The sequence below is a fragment of the Saccopteryx leptura genome, chromosome 5 (assembly GCF_036850995.1).
Source record: "Saccopteryx leptura isolate mSacLep1 chromosome 5, mSacLep1_pri_phased_curated, whole genome shotgun sequence".
In the NCBI taxonomy this organism is placed as follows: domain Eukaryota; kingdom Metazoa; phylum Chordata; class Mammalia; order Chiroptera; family Emballonuridae; genus Saccopteryx; species Saccopteryx leptura.
In genome coordinates, this window is record NC_089507.1 from 945,342 (window position 1) to 967,894 (window position 22,553).

At 52.0% G+C, this 22,553-nt stretch overlaps 1 protein-coding gene across 6 annotated transcripts in view; it reads left to right on the forward strand.

Moving 5' to 3' along the window:
• Positions 1 to 13,346: 13,346 nt before the first annotated feature.
• The window catches only part of NSD2 (nuclear receptor binding SET domain protein 2), a 68,189-nt gene continuing 58,982 nt past the window's right edge, over positions 13,347 to 22,553 (forward strand). For 4 of the 6 annotated variants that reach the window (XM_066384762.1, XM_066384765.1, XM_066384768.1 and 1 more), the window contains exon 1: positions 13,347 to 13,555. The gene's annotated coding sequence lies outside the window, so the exon portion shown is untranslated. Of the gene's footprint in view, positions 13,556 to 19,426; positions 19,445 to 19,581; positions 19,699 to 22,553 lie in introns of those variants that run through there. The other 2 variants (XM_066384767.1, XM_066384766.1) reach the window with 2 other exon arrangements.

The following is a 22,553-nucleotide window of genomic DNA, read 5'->3' on the forward strand; positions in this document are numbered from 1 at the left end:
AATAATAAAATAAAAATGAACAGTGTTCAGCTCTGGCCAGTTGGCTCAGTGGTAAAGCATCATCCGGCATGTGGATGTCCCCAGTTTGATTCCTGGTCAGGACACAGGAGAAGCGACCATCTTCTCCATGTCTCCCCTTCTCTCTTCTGTCTTTTTCTCTTCCTCTCCTGCAGCCATGGCTCAATTAGTTTGAGCAAGTTGGCCTCTGGCCCTGAGGCTGGCTCCTGCGGAGCCTCTGCCTCAGGCCCTAAAAATAGCTCAGATGATCAGCAAGGGCCCCAGATAGGCAGAGCATCCCCCCCCCCAGGGAAGCTTGCTGGTAGATCCCGGTGGAGCACATGCGGGGGTCTGTCTCTCTGTCTCCCCTCTTGTCACTATAATAAAGTAAAATGAACGGTTTCATTTTTAAATTCAAATTACGTTTTAATTTTACTTTTTTGCATTTAAGTGAAATGACCTGGCCAAGTCCTCACCATAGTCAGAAACTGTTTTCCCATGTCCACACCCAGGCAGCCCCTACTCCAATCAAGGCAGAAGACTGCCTGCCCCCAGGACATCACCTCAGACGTAGCCTCTACTCTGGCTTCAACTGCCAAAAATCAGTTTTGCGGCCTGACCTGTGGTGGCGCAGTGGATAAAGTGTCGACCTGGAAATGCTGAGGTTGCCGGTTTGAAACCCTGGGCTTGCCTGGTCAAGGCACATATGGGAGTTGATGCTTCCAGCTCCTCCCCCCTGTCTCTCTCTCCTCTCTCTCTCTGTCTCTCTCTCTCTCCTCTCTAAAATGAATAAATAAAAATAAATTAAAAAAAAAATCAGTTTTGCCCTTTTCTCACTTGATTTAAATAGAATCAAATAGTCTATGCTTTTTTTTTTTTTTTTCATTTTTCTGAAGCTGGAAACAGGGAGAGACAGTCAGACAGACTCCCGCATGCGCCCGACCGGGATCCACCCGGCACGCCCACCAGGGGCGACGCTCTGCCCACCAGGGGACGATGCTCTGCCCATCCTGGGCGTCGCCATGTTGCAACCAGAGCCACTCTAGCGCCTGAGGCAGAGGCCACAGAGCCATCCTCAGCGCCCGGGCCATCTTTGCTCCAATGGAGCCTTGGCTGCGGGAGGGGAAGAGAGAGACAGAGAGGAAGGCGCGGCAGAGGGGTGGAGAAGCAAATGGGCGCTTCTCCTGTGTGCCCTGGCCGGGAATCGAACCCGGGTCCTCCGCACGCTAGGCCGACGCTCTACCGCTGAGCCAACCGGCCAGGGCGAGTCTATGCTTTTTAAATCTGCCTACTTTTTACTTATTATTATGTTTATCAATTTACAAGCTATGTATATTAAAAAAAAATTCACAAGTGTTGTGGGTGACATGAGTTGTTTTTCCCTTGCTATGCAGTATTCTATTATATGAATAACCACAATTTATCAGTGTTGTGGTTGAGAGACCCACAATTTATCAGTGTTGTGGTTGAGGGATCTGCTATTTTGGGCCACTATGAATAATGTTGCTGTTAACATTGTTGCACATGGTATTTGTGTCAGAAATGTATGCCTTTGACAGGAGTAGACTTGCTGGTCAGGGTGTGCTGAAGTTCAACATTGGGAGCAGCTGACAAATAGTTCTCCAGAGTGGTTCGAGGAGCCTACCCCACCACCAGCAGAGGAGTGCGTCACACAGAATGCCCATCAGTCCTTGGTTTTTGTGGTTATCATGAAGGTCATTCTGGAAGATGTGGGGCTTATTGTGGTTTATTCTACCTTCCTCTTGTGCCTATGAATTTTGAAGCAGTTCTTCATATATCCTTGATCATTTGTACCTCTTGCGAAGCACTCATGGCAGGCTAGTTTTTGTCCAGTACTCTAATGGGCCATCTGCCTTTTCCTTACTGATTTGTTAGGAGTTCTCTGTTTATTCTGGATACAGGTCTTTAGATGTATGTATCGCAAGCATTTCTTCCTTTCCTTTATCATATTTTCGGGCAAACCCCCCAGCCTGGCCTAATCCAAGTCCACCTGCTCTATACCTGAACATGGCTGAAATGCAGCTCAAAGCCCTGCTGGGTCTGCTTCTGGCACTCTGACCCCCTAAGCTGACTCCTGACCCAATCCCCTAGCCTAGCCTGATTGCCTAACCTGAGCCCCTAACTCGATGTCCTAACTTGGCCCCTAACCTCACCTCTAATCTGACTCTCTAACCTCCCTAACTGGGGTGGTCCTGCTGCCAAGACATCACACTCTGTTTCTCTCAACTGTTGTCCATTGTGTAAATGGGGTGACTATGGAAGGTCATGTACGATTTGTGTTAGGAGGACATCCCAGCTGCCTATAGAGAGGATTGCTGGCAGAGACCAGCGACACTTGAGTAAACCATCTTGGTAGCCCATGCATAGCCCCAGTCTTTAGGTGATGGCATCCCTGGGTAACATCTTTTTTTTTTTTTTTTTTTTTTACAGAGACAGAGAGAGAGTCAGAGAGAGGGATAGACAGACAGGAACGGAGAGAGAGATGAGAAGCATCAATCATTAGTTTTTCGTTGCGCATTGCGACACGTTAGTTGTTCGTTGATGGCTTTCTCATATGTGCCTTGACCGCAGGCCTTCAGCAGACCGAGTAACCCCTTGCTCGAGCCAGCAACCTTGGGTCCAAGCTGCTGAGCTTTTGCTCAAACCAGATGAGCCCGTGCTCAAGCTGGCGACCTTGGGGTCTCGAACCTGGGTCCTCAGCATCCCAGTCCGATGCTCTATCCACTGCGCCACTGCCTGGTCAGGCCCTGGGTAACATCTTGTCCACTACCCCACAGGAGACCTCCAGCCAGATCTGTTCCACTCACCCACTCTGGAATTCCTGACCAAAGAAATTGTGTGTGATGATGACCAATGTCTACCATTCTTTAATTTTTTATTCATTTTTAAAATTTTTTTTCTGAAGTGAGAAGTGGCGAGGGAGAGACAAACTCCCACATGCACCCGACCGGGATCCACCCGGCATGCCCACCAGGGGACGATGCTCTCCCCTTCTGGGGTGTTGCTCCATTCTAGCACCTGAGGCGGAGGCCATGCAGCCGTCCTCAGAGCCCGAGCCAACTTTGCTCCAGTGGAGCCTTGGCTGTGGGAGGGGAAGAGAGAGAGAGAAAGAGAGAGAGAGAGAGAGAAGAGAGGGGAAAGGGTGGAGAAGCAGATAGGTGCTTTTCCTGTGTGCCCTGGCCCGGGAATCAAACCCAGGACTTCCACACGCCAGGTCAACACTCTATCACTGAGCTAACCGGCCAGGGCCAATGTTTACCATTCTTAAAAAATTTTTGTTTTAAATGTATTTATTGATTTTAGAGAGATAGGAAGGGAGAGAGAAGCATCAATTTGTTGTTCCACTTATTTATGCATTCATTGGTTGATTCTTGTATGTGCCCTGACCAGGAATACCAGGTCCCCACAACCTTAGCTTATCAGGATGGCACTCTAACTGGCCTGAGTTACCTGGCTAGGGTCTATTTATTGCACTTTTGAACCACTACACAATACCCAGCAGTAGATAACAGAATATGTCTAGAGCAGTGTTTTTCAACTGCTGTTCCATCTGCCAGAAAATCTGTGCCAGTCTGCAAGAGTTAACCATCCTGATGTTGTATGAAGATTATAGACCCAATGATCTTAGTCAAATTCACTTATGTTCAGAGTGATTTCTGCTTCAGCAGACCCTGAAATAATTCTATTTTCACTGGTCTCCAAGTGTGAAAAGGTTAAAAACCACTGGTGTAGAGAATGTTTTGCCCTAGGATATGGCTGGCCCCAGGCCCAGGGCAAGGATACATAGTCTCAACACTGTGCCAGGGACTGGGAGGCAGGGGGCGGGGCTGAACAAGGTCTCCACGCAGACCAGGCCACAGCTCCCAGGTACTACTTGTCTCTGGTGAACCCAGGGCCTCACCCTAAGTATGTCCAGCCCAGTCCTAAGCCAAGGATGGCGGGCATGTTGGACTCCCCTCTGCACACTCCTTCAGTGCCCTCCCCACCAATGCCAGCTCTGTCACTGGCCCTCTCAGCTCAGCCGTACATCATGCCCTGGTGGACTCTTTCTCCCCATGCCATCAGACTGTCCAAACATTGAGAGCTGGGGTGGTCAAGTCAACCTCAAAAAGTTCCCTTCATTAGGGTCACTTTGTGTTCCCAACCCCTGAAAACACTGCCTCATCAGTTTTGTCCCTGTTACAGTTGCTTACACTGGGAGACGGAGCTGGGTTGGACCTCTCTGTTATAGCCTGCAGTGGAAGCCTCAGTCAGATCTGCTTTTTAGAATATATATATATATATATTTTTTTTTTACAGATAGAGAGTCAGAGAGAGGGATAGACAGGGACAGACAGACAGGAACAGAGAGATGAGAAGCATCAATCATTAGTTTTTCGTTGCATGTTGCCAACACCTTAATTGTTTATTGATTGCTTTCTCATATGTGCCTTGACCGCGGGCCTTCAGCAGACCGAGTAACCCCTTGCTGGAGCCAGCGACCTTGGGCTCAAGCTGGTGAACTTTTGTCAAACCAGATGAGCCCTCGCTGAAGCTGGCGACCTCAGGGTCTTGAACCTGGGTCTTCCGCATCCCAGTCTGATGCTCTATCCACTGCACCACCGCCCGGTCAGGCAGATCTGCTTTTTCTTTCTTTCTTTTCTTTTTTTTTTTTTTTTGTATTTTTCTGAAGCTGGAAACAGGGAGGCAGTCAGACTCCCGCATGCCCCTGACGGGGATCCACCCGGCACACCCACCGGGGGCGATGCTCTGCCCATCTGGGGCATTGCTCTGTTGCAACCAGAGCCATTCCAGTGCCTGAGGCAGAGGCCACAGAGCCATCCTCAACGCCCAGGCCAACTTTGCTCCAGTGGAGCCTTGGCTGTGGGAGGGGAAGAGAGAGACAGAGGAAGGAGAGGGGGAGGGGTGGAGAAGCAGATGGGTGCCTCTCCTGTGTGCCCTGGCCGGGAATGGAACCCGGGACTTCCGCACGCCAGGCCAATGCTCTACCACTGAGCCAACCGGCCAGGGCCCAGATCTGCTTTTTAAAAGAGATCTTTCTACATCTGTGGGAAAACTGGTGAGCTCTGATCAAATCCTGAATTTAGTTAACAATAACGGACCAATGCTGGTTTCTTAGTTTTTATTTATTTATTTTTTTACAGAGACAGAGAGTGAGTCAGAGAGAGGGATAGACAGGGACAGACAGACAGACAGGAACGGAGAGAGATGAGAAGCATCAATCATTAGTTTTTCGTTGCACATTGCGACACCTTAGTTGTTCATTGATTGCTTTCTCATATGTGCCTTGACCACGGGCCTTCAGCAGACCGAGTAACCCCTTGCTAGAGCTAGTGACCTTGGGTTCAAGCTGGTGGGCTTTTTGCTCTAACCAGATGAGCCCGCGCTCAAGCTGGTGACCTTGGGGTCTTGAACCTGGGTCCTTGGTATCCCAGTCCAATGCTGTATCCACTGTGCCACCACCTGGGCAGGCTGGTTTCTTAGTTTTGACAAAGCTACTATGGAAATGTAACATATTGATAGCATGGAAAACAGGTGCGGGGTTGAGGGGACAGTGTATGAGCTTTAAATCTTTTCTGTTCATATAAAGTTATTTACATAAAAATAATAAAAAGGATCTATCTGGCGTAGGGGTGAAGAGGGGAGAGGGAAGAAGAGGGCAGGATTGGTGTTCTGTGTGGCTACTATCTCTAGTCAGTCCCCAACTCAGGTGGCAGAGCCTGTTACCTGTAAAGACTGAACTGGTCTTGAAGCACTCCCCAAGCTTACCAGCACTTATATCTGGCTGCTGACCCAGGGCTTAGGAAGGGTTTTTATTTTTTTCTTTCTACCTTTTAATTTCCTGCAGTTTTCATAATGAGAAATACAAGTATTGCCCTGGCCTTGAGCATCGTCCTGATATGCCAAGGTTGCCAGTTTTATCCCTGGTCAGGGCATATATAAGAGTCAACCAATGAATGTACCATTAAGTGGAAAAACAAATCTGTTTCTCTCTCAAATCAATAAAAATAGAAAAACTAATTAAAAGAAATAGAAGTGTTACTTGAGCACAAAACAATGTTTCTTTAGCCGAAGCCTGAATGCGTTGGCAGCGCTGGCCTCGGGCCCTGCTGCCCTGGGTGGTCCTCCACCTGGGGCAGTCGCCGCGGAGGGTGGGGTAGCAGACGCCCCAGGAGGGGTGGGGGCAGCATGGCGGAGGTCTCCCCGTCTTCTCGCCATCGCCCTCGGTCTTCAGGCATTGCTTCCTTCCTTCTGAGGGACCCAAGAGGCTGCCGAAGCCTTTCCGCCCTGGGGGCGTGGGGTCGGGAGACAGGAAAGGAGAGCCGGGGTTGGGAGCGGCCGGAGGGGACCGTGGGCGGGGGAGGCGGGGCTTCGAGGCGCGTGGCCAATGCGGTGGTGGGATTGCGGGGCGGGGCTCTGGGGCGGGGCCAGCGCAGCGAGAGCGCGGGTGGCCCGCTGGCTGGATAGGTCTCTAACCCCCCCCCGCCCCCCACCACCACCCCGGGCGCCAGCGGCCAAGGCGGGGCCTCCACATCCTCCCTAGAACTTACGAGCTGGTCTTTCCGCGGGCACAGCGGCTCTGCACGGCTCCCACAGCCCTGGGCTTTCCCCTTTGCGTTCTGGAGGGAGCGCAGCCAGCCGGGCAGGTGCGAGCACGCGTCCTCGGGAGGAGGGCTAGGACCCCACACTGCCAGTCCTATCCCGCAGCTATTGACATCGTATTACAGACCTGAGGCCTTTCACACTTGCCCCAAGGTCGTGCCACTAGTTAGGTAGGTGTGGGTGTGAGTTGAATTGCGTCCCTCAAGAGATAAGTTTAAGTCCTAACTCCCTGCCTGTGAAGGCGACCTTATTTGGAAACAGGGTCTTTGCAGATGATCAAGTTAGGTAATAGGTCATTAGGTGGGCCCTACTCCAGTAACTGGTGTCCTCATGAAAGAAAACAGAGACTGGAAGCACACAGGGAGAAGGCCATGTGAAGGTGGAGCCTGGGGCTTGAACGGTGCTTACACAAGCCGGAGAGCCCCAGGTTCTGCCAACCACCACCAGAAGCTATGCAGAGGCAAGGGAAGGTTCTCCTGGGCGCCTTCAGAGGGAACCTTGCCCTACATATGCCCTGCTTCAGGCATCTGGCCTCCAGAACTGTGAGAGAATGACCTTGTGTTGTTTTGTGGTACTTCAGTGATGGCCCTTGCCTGACCTGTGGTGGCGCAGTGGATAAAGCTGTCAACCTGGAATGCTGAGGTCGCCGGTTCAAAACCCTGGGCTTACCAGGTCAAAACACATACAGGAGTTGATGATTCCTGGCCCCCCCCCCCCCCACACACACATTCTCTCTCTCTCTTTCTCTCATTCTCTATTCTCTAAAATGAATAAATAAAGTCTTAAAAAAAAAAAAAAAAACTAACTAATTAAATAAATAAAGATGGCCCTAAGCAATCAGCGCGGGGAACCAGGCCTGGAAGCCTGGCAGTCATAGGAGACATCTCACACCAGCTGGGAGTATGTTCCAGGGACTCAGCCAGCCTGGGATGGGTCAAGGAAGGTTTCTGCAGAAAGTAATATCACAGCTAAGACCTGGCATGGGGATGGGGAAGGGAGACAGTGCAGAACCTGCCCAGGGTGGGTGTGCATAGCTGGCCAAAGGGTGATGTCCAGATAGGACTCAGCTTCACAGACCAAGAGCTCTGGAGAGAGGCAGGGCTCGAGAGGCAGAGCTGGATGTCCTCCCTGTTCCTGAAAGTCCAACGTGAGGCTGTCTGAGAAGTGGGAGTTCTGTGAGCAGCACTGGGAGACCTAGCAGGTGGGTAACATGGTCCATTTTGTGGTTTAAAAAAAATCCCCCTGCCTGACCTGTGGTGGCACAGTGGATAAAGCGTCAACCTGGAATGCTGAGGTCGCCGGTTCAAAACCCTGGGCTTGCCTGGTCAAGGCACATATGGGAGTTGATGCTTCCTGCTCCCCCCCACCACACTCTCTCTCCTCTCTAAAATGAATAAATTTAAAAATTAAATTAAAAAAAAATTCCTCTGGCCTGGTCTGGTGCTCAGTGAATAGAGAGAGTGTTGTCTTGGCGTGCCAAGGCTGCAGGTTCAATCCTTGGTCAGGAAACATATGAGAAATAATGAGTGCACAACTAAGTTGAACGAGTTAATGCTTCTCCCCCCCCCAAAAAAAAAAATCAATGGGGCCTGACCTGTGGTGGTGCAGTGGATAAAGCCTTGACCTGGAACGCTGAGGTCGCTGGTTTGAAACCCTGGGCTTGCCTGGTCAAGGCACATATGGGAGTTGATGCTTCCTGCTCCTCCCTACCTTCTCTCTCTCTCTCTCTCTCTCTTCTCTGAAATGAATAAATAAAATAAAAATAAAAAGAAAAAAAATTAATGGGGAAAAATATTTAAATTTTTATTTATTTAAATTTTTATTTTTCTTTAAGTGAGAAGCTAGGAGACAGAGAAACAGACTTCTGCATGCACCCCGACCAGATCCACCCAGCAAGCCCCCTACCAGGCAATGCTATGCCCATCTGGGGCCACTGCCTCCTTAGCACCCAGAGCCAACTCTCTCCAACCGAGCCATGGCTGCAAGAGGAGAAGAGAGAAATAAAAACAGAGAAGGGAGAGGAGGAGGGGTGGAGAAACAGATGGTAGCTTCTCCTGTGTGCCCTGACCAGAAATCAAAACTGGGACATCCATACACTGGGCCAACACTCTACCATTGAGCCAACTGGTCAGGGCCTAAATTTTTTTTTTTAATTTTAGAGAGGAGAGAGAGAGAGAAGGGTGAGGAGCATGAAGCATCAACTCCTATATGTGCCTTGACCAGGCAAACCCAGGGTTTCAAACCGGCAACTTCAGCATTCCAGGTTAACGTTTTATCCACTGCGCCACCACAGGTCAGGCTCAGGGCCTAAATTTTTTATTTTAATTTTTATTTATTTATTTTTTACAGAGACAGAGTCAGAGAGAGGGACAGACAAACAGGAATGGAGAGAGATGAGAAGCATCAATCATCAGTTTTTAGTTGCGACACCTTAGTTGTTCATTGATTGCTTTCTCATATGTGCCTTGACTGTGGGCCTTCAGCAGACCAAGTAACCCCTTGCTGGAGCCAGCGACCTTGGGTCCAAGCTGGTGAGCTTTGCTCAAACCAGATGAGCCTGCGCTCAAGCTGGCGACCTCGGGGTCTCGAACCTGGGTCCTCCACATCCCAGTCCGACGCTCTATCCACTGCACCACCACCTGGTCAGGCGGTCAGGGCCTAAATTTAAAAATTTTAAATTGGTTTTAGTGAGAGAGGAAGGGAGGAAGAGGAGGAGAGAGAGGAACATTGATCTGATCCTGTATGTGCCCTGACCAGGGATCGAACTGGCAACCTCTGTCCTTTTGGATGATGCTCTAACCATCTGAGCTATCCAGCCAGGGCAGGAAAAACTTTTTTTTTTTAATTCCTTCAGCTGGGTGCAGAGAATGGACTGTAAGGGAATACAGTGGGCAGTGGAACCAATGAAGAGAAAGCTGCCCCTAATTCCAAGGAGAAAGTTCAACCAAGGAAGACCTTGGTTGTGGTGGGGGCAGAGCAGCAGGAGAGAAGAGGAGGATTTAGGAAGTGGAATCTGGGAGGGGAAGGGGAGTCCTGGGGGGAATCTCCAGGAAGCAGCCTTTGTGGGGGAAGATGGGTCTGCCGTTGCCCCCCAGGACTGGATCCTGGCCCTGGGCTGTGGTTTGCTCCTGGAGGTGACTACTGAGACCAATAACAGGCATCTCAAGCCTCTCGGGGCTCCCATAGGCCAGTCCTAAGGCACGTAAAGAGACAGGTGGGCAGAGAGGGTGGGGGGGCCTCCTGTTCAGGCCTTTCAGCTAGGATTTGGGGTGTGGGGCTTAGCAGGGTTTCAGTCTGCATGTCCATCTATCTGCCTGACAGGGACCCATGCTCAGCAGAGTAGCCCATGTGAACTGAGTAGCCTTGCAGTACTGTTTGCTGGCTCCTGGGAGCTGTCCAGTGGATTGAAGTGGTCCTTGGGAAAGGCCAGCTTCCCTGAGAGTTGAGTGGTCAGGGCTGAGAAGAGACTGTTAGGAAGGTCTGAGGGTGGGGGAAGCCCCCGTAACTGGGGCCTGGCTCTGGGCTGAAGGGAGGGGGCCTTTCTTCCCTCCTCTCCTTGGAGGTAGGGGCCACCAGGGGGCACGGGAGGAGGGGCAGCTTGCAGCTGGAGACTGCTGGTTTCCACTTGGAAGCCCTCTTTATTTGGCCAGTGATGGAGAAAGGCTGGGGTCAGAGTGCACTCATCCCCATGGAAACAGCAATGAGCCTGGCCCCTAGGGGACCCTGGCCCTGGTGGGGGATGGGGAGACCAAGCTGGGCTCAGGGGCTCCTTTGGTTAAGGGGTCTGGACCTTGCTTTTGGCAGCAGCTTTTACAGGGAGGTCTGAACTCTGAGTTGCAGGGCCTGTGGCGAAAAGGAGCTGAGAAACAGAGGTGGCTTCAGCAGGGCCACAGAGAGAGCTCGGAGGGGTAAGTGGGTGGGTTGTGCCTCCTAGAACTTTACCCCGTAAGTGGGCGATTAGTAGTTGGTGGGCAGCCAGAGGAGTGAGGTTACAGGCCTTGCAGTGAGGGGACTCCCAGTTCTGCTTGATCTTGTGCTCCGTGGCTGCAGGGCTGGTTCCAGAGCCAGCAGGCAGGTCTGGGGTACTCTGGTCCTCAATGTCTTGCTCAGCTCAGTCTCAGCCTCGGATGCTGGCTGCAGGAGGTTGGGGATGGGGGCCGCAGGTAGGAGCCACAGTGGAGGGCAGCTGAACCTTAATGGTCAGAGCAGGATAGCCCTTACTCTCTGAAAGGCCTCTTGTCTATCTGTGGTTGCTACTTTGTGTCAAGACTGGCTTCTGCCCTGGCTGGGTAGCTCAGTTGGTTAGAGCATTGTCCTGATATGCCAAGGTTGTGGGTTCCATCCCTGGTTAGTGCAAATACAAACGTAAACCAGTGAATGCCTAACTAAGTGGAACAACAAATCAATGTTTCTCTCTTTCCCTTCCTTTCTCTCTCTAAAGTCAATAAATATCAATAAATATACAGAGTAAGATTCTTAGTCTCTCCATCGGCTTCATTTGCCCCTGTGTTAAGTTCCGAGTTTTCTTTCAGAGAAGTGACATAAGTCTCAAAGACCAAAAGAAGATTTGACCCCAGCTGCTGCCATTCTTGAGTGCCCTGCACATCTCTGGGTCCACTGGCTAAAGGCTTCACCTCTCCTGGCCCTCCACCACCTACCTACCTGAGGCCAGCTCTCCAAGAACAGCTGTTCTCTCAGCTCATCCTGCAGGGGAAACTACCCAGGCCTTCAGCACTTCCAAGCTGCGTGAGCACCAAAATAATTGCCCCAGAAACCAATGCCTACCTGTGGGAGCCTCACAGGTGAGCATACCTGTGAGGGATGTGCATCTGCAGATAGGACCTCCTTGTCCAGGAATCTACCTCTTCTTGGCTTCCTGCAGCCCACCAGGCAAGGCACATGGGTATGTGTAGATCTGGGGGGCTGTCCAGTTAGCCAGATTTGCTTAAAATATCTCAGAACCTCCGACAGACAGCTGGAAGCCCGCATTGGGCAGGAAAAAGACCAGCTAGCCCCAAATAACTTTCTTCAAGAAAAGCCAAACACACACACTTGAGTGGTTTGAATAAATTTACATGTTGATTGCATTATTCTGAATCAGATTTTTTGGGGGTGGGGGTGGGGGAGAGGAGCCTTCATTCCAAATCTATCAAATAAAATGAGATACAGTGGTGATTTATCTTGTATTACAGGGACTTAAAAGGTGTTGGGGCGGCCATAAGTTTTCAGGCTTGTTTTGCAGAGGGGCCCAGAGGCATATGGCAAAATGCAAATGTAAGGGGCCACTGCCCAGCTAGACCTCTTTTTAGAGGCTCTGGGTGGGCAGGGTATCTCTTCCGGTTGCTTGAGCTTGCCAGGACCCTGCAAGGACATTGCACACAGCATGACCTCACCATAGAGTTCCCAGACAAAAAGGTGAACAATTCCATAATCCCTGTCAGCTGGGATACTGGGGAGGGCCTTATCCCAGCCCTGGTGTGCACTAAGGTAGCCCCTGTTCTGGTGGGAAGCAGCTGTAGCTGGCAGCTGGCCAATTTCTCTTTATTGAGTGCTGCTTACTAGAGTCCTGCACTGGCAGAACTGACCAGGCCTTTGTACCCTCAACCCCTCAGTCACTGGATATGGCTGGTCCAAGGAAGGGGTGAGTCTGGCAGTGAGGTGGCTCCCTGCAGCTGAGACAGACCCTGTAGGAGCTGGCAGCTGGAGGGTGGGCAGGAAGATTCTTCAAGGGAAACGTGAGTGGCGACCATATGGATTATTGCCCTCACCACAGAATATTCCCAAAGCTGGACTCTGACCAGAGGCTGGCACTCCTGGGCCTCTGCCCCACCCCAGCCTCACTAGAATGGCACCCCCACCCCACCCCACCCCACCCCCGCTCCCTCCAGCAGTTTCAGGGACTGTGATCCCTGACGCTGACCACGGATACCCCACTGCACCCAGCTCCAGGCCAGCCCTAAGCCTGGGAGGCGGGGGAAGGTAACAGCTGAACCCAGGCCCTGTAGATATTCTGCAGGAAGACTGCAATGCCACGCTGCCTGCCGGTTCCCTCATCGCTGTGGTTGTTTGTCTGTGACCATCTCTGCCAAGTCGCTACGACAAGGTCCAGGACTGCAGGGGTGGAGGGGGCTCTGCACCCTCGGGAGCCTCTTCACTCTCCCTAGCACAGCCCAACCCGAGTTCCGCGTGGGGGGCACTGGCCCCGACCGCCACCTTCCCTACTAGGAGGAAGCATCGCCAGGCCAGGGACCATCCTCCTGCGCCCGCGGCCCAAGTGGCTCCCGCGCGTGGCGCGTACGAGCGCAGGGCGCCGGGCGGGTGGACAGCACAAGGAGGGCGCCGCGGCCCACATCCCGAGCCGAGCCGCGCGCGGGGTGGGCTCACGGGCGGCGATTGGTCGCGCGCGGCCGTGACGTCATCACGCGCTTCTCGCTCCGGCCTCCACTTCTGGCTCCGAGCATCTCGGTTCAGCCGACGCCTGGCGCGCGCCCTGCGGAGGAGCGAGAGCGGGCGCGCCTTGGCGCTGGTGTGAGGCGGCTCGCGGGTCCCACGGCCCCGGCCCCGCGGCCTCGGCCCCGTGCGGCCCCCCCCCCTCCCACCCGGCCCGCGGCCGCCGCCCCGCCCCGCCCCGCTCGCCCGGCGCGGATTTGAAAACCCGGCCGCAGCCCGCGAGCGCGGCAGCCAATCAGCGGCGCGCACTTTCCCGCGGCTTCTGCGGCGGCGGCGGCCCGGCGGCGGCGGCTCTCGGGGCGGGCGGGCGGGAGCGCGGGGGCGGGGTCGGCGCCGCGCGCGGAGAGCCTCGGCCTGGCCGCGCTGCGCCCGCCGCCGCCCCCTCCCCTCCGCGGCCGGCCCTGCCTTCCCCGCGGCCCCGGCCCCTTCCCCGCCGCCGCCGGAGCTGGGAGCCGCCGCCGTCCGAGGATGCGACGCACCGCAGGTCACTGGGGCCGCCGGGCCGCCGCAGGCCTGAGGGCGGGACAGGGGTCTGGGCTGGGGGCGCGAGGGGACCGGGCGGTCACGGGGCGGCGGGCCGGCGCGGCCATGTTGGGCCTCCGCGGCGGCTGCACCTGTGCCGGCCTGCCGAGCCGGGCGGCCTTTGTTCGCGGCGGCGCCGAGCGAGCTGGGCCGCCGGCCTTTGTGAGACGCGGGCCGAGCCGGGGTCGGGCCGCGGCCGGGCGGTGGGAGGGGCGCGGCTGGGAGGCGCTTTTTTGTCTGCATTGGGTCCCTGCATGACAGTGGCGGGCGCCGGCCGTTGGTCCAGCGCGGGCGCCCGGGAGCCGTACTGGATGGGCCTTGGCAGGTGGCGGCGGGCGCCGGGTATGGGGGACCCCACCGGACGGTGGGGCGCTTGCCGCTCTCGGCCCCGCCTTGGCGACCCCGGTCCTCAGTCCTGGGGGGCGTACAAGGGGGGCCCCTGAGGCCTCAGGACGCGCTGAAACGCGTCCCCTGTCCGCGCGCTGGCTCGGGCCCCCCCCACCCCTCCACTGGCCAGGAGGGCGGTTTCAAATCGAGGCATTTAAAAAAAACGCTGGTCTTGACTTTGGGTGGAAGGAACGCGGACCCATGGCAGCCTTCGTTAGTCTTTTCTCCCGGTGCCTCTGGACGTGAACAGTTTCAGATTTGACATTTCAGTGTAAACTTTGTAGCACAACGACGTGAATCATTTCCAGGCAGGTAGTAATTGGCGCCCTGGGGTGTGTGTATGTAACAAAACCCTGAAGAGAGAGGACCAGGGAGACTCAGTGAATTGGGAGCAGGTTAGGGAAGTAAGTTCTTCACTGACAGCCCGCGCTCACACTTCAAGGCCTTGGCTTTTCAATGAGTTTAAACACGGAGATGTATGTTCCTTAATCTCTAACCAACTTGAACGCCTCTTGTTAGTACCACAGGTCGGTTGTATCCAGTCTGTTTTAGGTACCTTTTAATATGGTTATCAAGATGGAAAATAAGCTATCCCATTTATGTGGTTGGAACTGTAACTCTTGTTTTCCAGAAGTGATTTAAGTCTCCTAGTTACATATTTAAATGTGAGGAGAGAAACAGTATTAAAAAAAACCACAACTCCAAACAGGAACATGAAGGAAACAGTTCTGTGAGCACAGACCTCACTTTCCTCATGTGTCAGTGTGTGGTCCTGCACCCCACAACCAGCCCTGGTTCAAGTCTAAACTGCCGCCTGGAAGTGAGGAGGACTCATGCCTTAAGCACGATGGCTTTGAGTCATTTCCTTTCCTTTTCTTCCATTTTCTCAGACGCCCAGCAGCCTTCAGTTTGGGGCCAGTGGTTGCTAATGTGAGGGCTCACCGCATGGTTGTGAGTTTGTGTAAGCTTTGTGAAGAACTCTGATCTCTTGAGTACGAAAATCCTCCCCTCCTGGCTGCATTGCTACCGACTGAGGCTGGCCTCTGGGTCCAGCAGTAAACGTTCCATTTTAAGAACATCAGATAAGTAACTTCTTGAGTTTCAGAGACTGCTGGGCAGTTAGTTCCTCCTGTGTGTGCACATACACGAGAGGTTCATGTGTAATGTGTAAACTTAAGAACTTGAAATTTGTGGAGACATACAGAGGAAACCGAGGTAAACAGGCCATCAGTTGTGGCTACCGGGCTTACATTTTTTATGCAGCTGATTTTACGCAGGGCTGTTGAAACGGTCTGGCTGAGGTATGAGGAAGCAGATGAAGAGTGAGTCAGAATTACAGGGGTTAGAGGCCCTGCGGCTGGGCTTCCAGTGTGTCCAGCCTTCCACCTACTCCATGTCCTCTCCTCCTCCAAGTAATCCAACCTTGAGAGGCTTACTCATATCGCAGAATGTAAATTAAAACTAATTAGTTACTTCCTCTTTTATGGTTTGGTGCTTCAGTGTAGAACATGTAAAAGTTGGTGGAATTAGATTTACTAAGAAGTGCTGATGAGAAGATAGAAAATGCTAATAAAATGTGCGCAATGTGAGATACAGGGTTCTTGTCACCAAGCACACATAAAAGGATGTGCTTCAATGATGGTGAGCCTGACCTGTGGTGGCACAGTGGATAACGTGGTAACCTGGAACGCTGAGGTCACCGGTTCAAAGCCCTCAATGAACAACTAAAGTGAAACAGCTATGAGTTGCTACTTCTCACTCCCTTGCCTCTCTCTCTCTGTAAAATCAATAAATAAAATCCTTAAAAAATAAATAAAATGATGCCAAAAGGTCATCATCCAAATTTAAGTTCTTTGTCCTTTTTTATCTGGACAGATAATCTTTTTAAAAAATTGATTAGAGAGAACAAGGGAGAGAGAAATATATCAATTTTATTGTTCTACTTATCTATGCAATCATTGGTTATTTCTTGTATGTGTACTGGCCCGAGAATTGAACCCACAACCTTGTATGTATAGGGATGACGCTCTAACCAACTGAGCTACCTGGTCAAATAATCTTTCCAAATAAAGGCTTTAATCAGCAGGAACTGAAGAAACAGGCTTTAGAGTCACATATTTGGTGTACTGAGTTGTTGGTGTTTTTGTTTGGTGGACTACTTGGCTGTAGAATGTATGCAGTTTTGGACCAGCTTCTTAGTCATCTGAGCCTCACTCTTTTGCTGGACTACAATAAATGTGTCCTTCTTTGCCACATACTTGGTGCCCTCTCCTGACTCCATGCTTTTGTGTAGACTTTTGTTGGGTGTGGACCACTGCTAGTCCTTGCCTTCTGAGTACAGAGGACCCAGCCTTTTCATGGCTGCCTGTGACCTTTCTCCCCTGTTGGCTGGGCTCTTGGAGGTAGGAGGACTCTCATCGCCTCTGCGGGTGCCCCCTCATGGCAGGTACTCAGTAAAGGTTGAATTAATGGGCATAGGGTTTAGGATAAACAAACAACCCTTTTTAATGCCAGCATTCGGCCCGTTTGCCTCTCTTTTTTTATAAGTCATTTTGGAGCAGAAAGAGACCCTCTGGAAGAAGCTGAGTGTGGAAAGTAAGGGGCTGCCCAAGGGCACCTTTCTTTAATCAGGGAGCCAAGAGTGTTTGCCAGCAGGCCTCTTTTCTTTCTTTTCTTTCTCATCATAGCTGACTCAAACATTAAACAAAAAATTATGAGCATGTAAGTACAACAGAACAGACCTGTAACTTTCTCTTAGATGATGCAAGCATTGATGTTTCCACAGTACCTCTTGGTGTCACTGAGCAAGGTAAAAAATATAAAGTCTACAAAATACAAAAGCCAGAGGTGACATGGAAGTTCCAGAGGGTTAGGCTCATACTGTACAAACTGTCTTTTACATGATTTGTTCATTTCTTTTTCAGGAAAGGTTATTTACAGTAAGCACTTGGGGGAGAACAAGACTGAAGTTGGTTACTGCAGGGACTCATCAGCATTTTGCATCTGTCTGTGATTGCAACGTAGCTGTTGAAGGAGTTGATTGATTTGATGAAATTTGGTTTGCTAGTTAAAAAAAAATCAACACAGACCTCAGATTAGTGTTCTGGGGTCTGCCTTCCAAAAGCAAATGGCCAACGATGAGTTTTGAAAGCATCTTAATTTCTGTAATACTTAATGGTTTTGACAAAACATACAAGGATAGAAACTGCAAAGTGTAGGTTGAGCTGAGTGCTGGCCTTTGCTAGTGGGTGTGTAGAGTGTTCTACTGGAAGGAGTTGGGGACCTCCATTTTTGTTTTAACTGGGTGTCATTAAAAGACTTGAGGATGGCCCTATCTAGTTGGCTCAGCAGTAAAACATCAGCCTGGCATGTGGAAGTCCTGGGTTTGACTTCTGGTTAGGGGACACAGGAGAGGTGACCATCGGCTTCTCTATCCTCCCCTTTTCCCTTTCCCCTTCCCCCTTCTCTGTCTGTCTCTCTTTCTCTTTTTCTTTCTCTTTTTCCTCCACAGCCACAGCTTGAATGGTTTGAGCAAGTTGGCCCTGGGCACTGAGGATGGCTCCATGCCTCCACTTCATGCACTGAAATAGCTCTGTTGCTGATCAACGGAACAGTGGCCCGAGAGAGGCAGAGCATCACCCTGTAGGGGGCTTGCCGGGTGGATCCCAGTTGGGGTGCATGGGGGAGTCTGTCTCTCTGCCTCCTTGCTCTGCCACCTCTCACTTAATAATTTTTTTTTAAAGGGACAGAGAGAGAGTCAGAGAGAGGGATAGACAGGGACAGACAGACAGGAACGGAGAGAGATGAGAAGCATCAATTATCAGTTTTTTGTTACGACACTTTAGTTCATTGATTGCTTTCTCATATGTGCCTTGACTGCAGGCCTTCAGCAGACTGAGTAACCCCTTGCTTGAGCCAGCGACCTTGGGTCCAAGCAGGTGAGCTTTTTGCTCAAGCCATATGAGCCTGTGCTTAAGCTGGCAACCTCGGGGTCTCGAACGTGGGTCCTCCACATCCCAGTCCGACGCTCTATCCACTGCGCCACCACCTGGTCAGGCTTTCACTTAATAATAATAATAAAAAAAAGAAAGTCGATGTGAATTCAGCTTATTCTGTTAGATGGTCTATAGCTACATCAGTGTTTTCACATTTCAGTTACTTTTTCACATGTTTTTGCTGCTGTGTTATGGAGGCCATCAGATCAGAAAGCATGTTTCTGACTCCAGAGTTACTGTCCTCAGTCAGTTCTGTGCACCTGGCCGGGTCTTTCTAAAATGTGCATGTGATCCTGTGAGGCCCGCTCTTCAGGGATCCGCATTGTCCTTTGGGGTTCAAGACCAGCCTCACTGCATTTCTTCTTTTGCCCTCTCCTGACCTCTTAGCTCACCTCTGGCTCCCATGCTTGTCCCTTGGGCCTTTGCACGGTCAGTTTGCCCCTTCCCCCATCCCCGTGCATATGTGGGCTCGGCTGGCTTTTCCTGTTCACTCCCCTCAGTTACTCAGCTTGTATGCCACGCCTAGGAAGCCACCGATTCCCTGCCTGCTTTGGGAGCTGCTCAGGGTGTGTCATCAGCACGTTGTCTCACCTACCTTGGGTGCTGTCCACGCTCACTCTGCTCCAGCCACTCTGGCCCCTGACGAGCTACCCACAGCCACGTGGGCCTCAAGCTATTGTCCTTGCTCTTCTTTTTGGACACCTCTGGGCACCTGCATGGCTTGCTCCTTTCCTGCCTTGACATCTTTGCCCCAACTGTCCCTTTCTAGGCATCTCCCCTGCCCACCCTTATCTCTGGCACTCACCCCCTGCCCCAGCCCTTTCTTTCCTTGCAGCAGCTTCCTCTGACAGGTGTGTTTCTTATTTGTCCGTCTTCATGAATGCATTGAGGTCTCTGTAGGGCGAGTTGTTTGGTCCTCTTGGCTTTGATTGCTGTCATACCCCCATGCTGTAGCGGTACTCGAGGGACTGTTTGAACGAATGGAGCCTCAGCCCCTTGTACTTTGTCCAAGATGTCCCAGAAGGGGTGTGGGTGATGAGGAGTGGCCTGAACATGCTTGCCCTGGTGTGAGGTGGGAAAAGTGTCACCTCACCATGGGCTGGTGACAGAGGTCGGAGGGAAGGCTCATGGACCAGTGCTAGAGAACAGTCGCCTTTCCAAGCACAGGGGTCAGGGTAGGAGGGGTGGGCAGATACAAAAAGAATGGTGTCCATGGGCTGGGGTCAGCGTGGGGCTCAGTGAGGGGAGAGTGGGCCCTGGGGGCTCGGGTTCACAGTTTGCAGGATGGGGGGGGGGCAGGGCGCCGTTCTCTTCTCACTGTGGACCAGTGGAGAGGGAAGGTGGGCCTAGCCTCTCATCTACTTCTGTTCTTCCCAAACAGAAGCTTGAGCTCACCCTCCGGCCGGCCGAGAACGGGCCCTGGAGCTTTGCTGTCGGCCCGAAAGAGGAAGCCCTAGATGGGGAGCATGGTGTGTGGTCCTTGCATGCTTTTCTGGCCTCTGTGCCCGCTGGTCCTCGGTGCTGCTCTGAGATGTCATTGTGCTGCTGCCGCAGCTCTGTGAGGAGCGGTGCTCCGTTCCGGCTGTGCTGCCTCCTGAGCCGTCCTGGGGGCGCTGCTGGGCTCCCGCCGGCCCAGCCTCCTTTCTTTGTCAGTGCTGGGCCCTGTGGCGGCTGCACGTTGTGCAGACTCTTGCCTTCCTCTCTGGGTTGTGAGTTTTTCAAGGTGAGGACCCTCTGACTGGTCTTCTGGGCTTCCAGCAGAGCCCAGAGGCACTCAGTTAACAAGTGGAGATACTTTTGCGTCTTCTGTTTTCCTAAAGATTTTTATTTTGTAAATATGTGAATTCCTAGATTTTTTTAAGTTAAAATATGTTAGAAAAAAAAGGCTTCTGAGTTGCTACCCCCAAAAGATTTGAAGTCGAGGTGCCATCTGTGCAGAGCTTCTCCGTAAGTGGCTTTGAGCTGCAAATCTTCTTTACCTCGTCTCATTGAATGCTCACAGCAGGAGACTGAATCCCAAAGATGTTAAGTAATGACCTGAAGTCACTGGGCTATAAGTGATTAGAGCTCCTGCAGGGCCCGGCCTCTCCCATTCTGTGCCCGGGGGCTTACTGCTCTGCCTCTCAGGGGACGTTTTAACAGACTCTCTGTCCTGGAATAGGAGGTGGGCCATCATATTTATTGATTTATTTTTAAGAGAGAGACAGACAGGCCTGACCTGTGGTGGCGCAGTGGATAAAACGACCTGGAAATGCTGAGGTCACCGGTTCGAAACCCTGGGCTTGCCTGGTCAAGGCACATATGGGAGTTGATGCTTCTAGCTCCTCCCCCCTTCTCTCTCTCTCTCTGTGTGTCTCTCTCTCCCTCTCTCTGTCCTCTCTAAAAATGAATAAATAAATAAAAAAATAAAAAAAGAAAGAGACAGACAGACAGGAAGAGAGAAGAGAGATGAGAAGCATCAACTTGCTGTTGCAGCACTTTAATTGCTCATTGATTGCTTTCTCATATGTGCCTTGATGGTCTGGGGGCGGCTCCAGCTGAGCCACTGACCCCTTGCTCATGTCAGCGACCTTTGGGCTCAAGCCAGCAACCATGGGATCATGTCTGTGACCCCATGCTCAAGCTGGCGACTTCTGGGTTTTGAACCTGGGTCCTCAGCATCCCAGGCTGATGCTCTATCCACTGCACCGCTGCCTGGTCAGGCATATCTTTTTGTTAGTAGGCACTGTACTTCTTTTTTTTTTTTTTTTTTTTTTTTTTTTTTGCATTTTTCTGAAGCTGGAAACAGGGAGAGACAGTCAGACAGACTCCCGCATGCGCCCGACCGGGATCCACCCGGCACGCCCACCAGGGGCGATGCTCTGCCCACCAGGGGGCGATGCTCTGCCCATCCTGGGCGTCGCCATGTTGCGACCAGAGCCACTCTAGCGCCTGAGGCAGAGGCCACAGAGCCATCCCCAGCGCCCGGGCCATCTTTGCTCCAATGGAGCCTTGGCTGCGGGAGGGGAAGAGAGAGACAGAGAGGAAAGCGCGGCGGAGGGGTGGAGAAGCAAATGGGCGCTTCTCCTGTGTGCCCTGGCCGGGAATCGAACCCGGGTCCTCCGCACGCTAGGCCGATGCTCTACCGCTGAGCCAACCGGCCAGGGCCTAGGCACTGTACTTCTGACTATCAGCTATGTCCTTGTCCCATGGAGTTTATAGAACTGTGAGGGGGACAGAATATCACTTTTTATTTATTTATTTATTTATTTATTTATTTATTTATTTATTTTTACAGAAGCAGAGATAGACAGGGACAGAGAGAGATGAGAAGCATCAATCATCAGTTTCTCGTTGCGCATTGCGACTTCTTAGTTGTTCATTGATTGCTTTCTCATATGTGCCTTGACCGCGGGCCTTCAGCAGTCGGAGTAACCCCCTACTGGAGCCAGCGACCTTGGGTCCAAGCTGGTGAGCTCTTTGCTCAAGCCAGATGAGCCCGCGCTCAAGCTGGCGACCTCGGGGTCTCGAACCTGGGTCCTTCCGCATCCCAGTCCGACGCTCTATCCACTGCGCCACCACCTGGTCAGGCTTTTTAAAATTTTTTTTTATTTATTAATTTTTTAAATTCATTTTTAGAGAGGAGAGAGAGAGGGAGAGAGAGAGACAAAGAGGGAGAGAGAGGAGAGAGAGAGAGAAGGGGGAGGAGCTGGAAGCATCAACTCCCATATATGCCTTGACCAGGCAAACCCAGGGTTTCAGAATATCACATTTTTGAAGAACCCGTGAAATGGGCTTGCCAAGTGATTGAACCTGAATCTTTATGGCTAACAACCAATTTACAGGAAGTACAGGGAGAAAGGAACACATTAACCACTCACTGCAGGATTGCCATTAGCGGGACTCAGAACATAGGAACCAGAAGACCAGTCACCTGGTTTGGTCAGCAAGGAAGGAGGAGGATCTGTGGATAAGAGATGGGAGGCATGTCACTAACTGCCCTCTGCAGGGTTTGTTGGCACCAAGACAAGGCTAGTTACAGACACAGCGAAACGCCACTCTGTTACTTGGGACAGAAATTAGAACACTCACTAGATTTGCTAGTAAGGAATTCCAATTTTTTTAGCTCCCATAGTGGTTTTGTTGTGCTGAAGAAAAGAATCTGTCCCTTTCAGAGATGCATACAGATCTTTACCGATGAGGTGAGGCACCATCTGTTTGCTTCATGCGTCTGTGAGGGGAGCAGTGAGTGTGGCTGGATCAGGCCGGCATGGGTCGATGGTGGCATGGGTATGCAGGATTCTACGTAGTTTATCGACCGTTGCATGTGTTCAGAACTCTGCAGAACAAAAGAAAGCCAAGAAGGAACGACGGGGGTGTCTAGGGCGATTCTCCCTAACTGGGGACCGGGGTTAGTGCTGGATGGAGCAGGGCAGTGCTTGAGCTGGTGGGCATGAGTATTGCACATGCAGGCACAGCCTATGCAGAGACCCTGGGTAAGAGCAGAAGGCCAGGCTGGTTTGGCTGGACCAGCGGGGGGGGGGGGGGGGGGGGGGAGGGGAGAGGGAACAGTTGGAGGTTCTTGCAGGAAGGGTGTGT